A 2,359-nucleotide genomic window follows, 5' to 3' on the forward strand; every position below is an offset into this window, starting at 1 on the left:
CTATTGTATTTTTGGGTGTATGGTACATCTCTTCTCGTCTCTTTAGGTTCTTAGCAAGGTTCGATCCCACGTTGGCAAAGAACTTGTTCAGTTCGTTAGCACTGTCTTCGGCATTCCCCTCCCCCCCGTTCTCCTTGATGAAGCTTATTTCTGGATTCTTTTATTTGCCTTTCTTCCGGTTTAGTATCTTCTCTATAGCTTTCCATGTTGTTTTTGCGGTTGTTTTGTTGTAATTTCTTTTTAATAGGTTTTTCTTTTGCTTGTTTTATAACTTTGTTAAGCAGATTCCTGTATTTGTTGAATTCATTTAGTTTGCGCGTGTCTTCGGATTTTGTTAGTGCTTTGTACATTTTGTCCCTTCCATTTATGGAGTTTATTATACCTTGGGTTATCCAGCTTTTCCTTTTCATTTCGGGTTTTTGTATCTTTATCGTGTACGTTTCAATATAACCCTTGACGCTCTGTATAAATGTGTGTGGCATCCTGTGGGTCTGCCATGTTTGTGATTTCGTCCCATTTACGTGTTTTGAGCAAGCTCGTTAGTTTTCCCATGTCTAACTTGTGTATATTTTGTCAGGGTTTGTTGTTAGTTCGTGTTGTTGTTATCCTTATGAAGATTAGGAAGTGGTCTGTTATATATGTTTCCACGATTATTGGAATGGCTTCTTTGTTATCTGGAAAACCATTATGAAGGAGTGGTCGATACATTTCCCTGCATTTGCACATTCTGGTTGGGGAATATATGGCTGGCAAAAAAACATGGTCCTGGAGGATATTTATGTACCTTTCTGTTTGCGGATTGTCATTTTTTAGAAGGTCTATGTGTAGATCTCCTACAAGAATGTGCTTTTGGTTTCAATACTTCTCCTCAACGTATGTTTGTAGGGCTGTCCGGAAAAGCTCATAGTTGTTAGATGGTGGCCTATATATCGCCGTAATCAGTAGAGCTGCTTTATCAGCGTGTTCTATTTCGATTTCAATTACTTCACAGCTGCTCAGTTGCATCTTTTTTTCTGTGTGTTTCAGTTCTTCATTTATGTATACAATTATTCCATCATTCCTGTTTTGGTAGTTTATAGTGTTTTACTGAATGTAGTTTGGTATTTTGTAAAGGTTTGTGTTGTCCAGTTTAAAAGTTTCTATGCATATTATAATATCTATCTGCGTGTCTAGCTGCTTTGTAAGTATAAGCAGTTCCTCAAAGTGTTTGTCTAGACTTCGTATATTTATGTGGAGTATATTTATCCACGTCATTTTATGTCTGTTTAGTATGGCTTTCACATCTTTGGTTTTTGATATAGGCTTATTCTTCGTATGTGTGTTCCTCAAAATTGCTAAGGAAATTTTTATTCATGTCTGTGTTTAATTTCTATGATTTTGGTCCGACAGTGTGGTGGTAATTTGTTCTATTGATTTGGCATTGTCTGTAGCCCCTGTACGTATCACATTTGTTCTTTGCGTTAGCCGAGTGTTCTATGTTCCTTTTGAGCTTGAATTTTTTGTTTGACTTTATATAGTTTATGCATTTTTGTATTCCACTTGGTTTGCACTCTTCAGTTCTATGTTCCTCTGCAAACCAACAGCAATAGTGGGTGTTACATTTTTTATAGCTGTGTCTATATGCATTACATTTGTATGTCTTTTATCATTAATTTCATCATATGTTTGACATATTTCCCAGTTTATATATAACTTCCTCTTTTCCATTAACTTTTCATAGGTGGATCTGTTGAATTCTGCGTATGCTGTGTATGTCTTTTTCTTTTGGATGTGCCTGACGTATGTAACTTTTAGGTAGTTGTATTTGTCTTCCTTTAGATTTTGGATAATGATTATCTTTTCAAGTTCTTTGGTATATGAATTACTAATGTTTATTATCTCAATTTTTGGATTTACTAGTTCATCGGCTGTAGGTTTGTATTTATTTCCAGTTACCTTCTCTACTTCCTCTATTAATCTTTGGTTTTCTACTTCATTATCACATTTGACTTTTAGGCTTCCGTCTTGTCTTTGTTTTATGCTTTTAACTTTGACTTTGAGGTTACTTAATTTTATTTTTGTCTGTATTTCTTATCTTGTTATTTTGGCGTCTTGCCTGGTTACTGATCTGATCAATATGTATGATATGTTTGCTTCCTTTTCTTCTCCGCGCTTTGCTGTTGCTGCTGCATATGTCTTAGGCGGGTTGACTTGTGGGTTGATAATGTAGGCTTTTCCTTTGGTTGTCTAGGGTGAATAAAAACGAATCCAGCTCCACTATTTTTAGAATGTGTTTAATGAATAAAATTAAAATATTAAAAAGTATAAAGGTTTGTACAATTAGAGTTTTCCACAGTATTGAACAGCTATCCTGATACAC

The sequence above is a fragment of the Agrilus planipennis genome, unplaced genomic scaffold (assembly GCF_000699045.2).
Source record: "Agrilus planipennis isolate EAB-ADULT unplaced genomic scaffold, Apla_2.0 scaffold92, whole genome shotgun sequence".
Lineage (NCBI taxonomy): Eukaryota > Metazoa > Arthropoda > Insecta > Coleoptera > Buprestidae > Agrilus > Agrilus planipennis.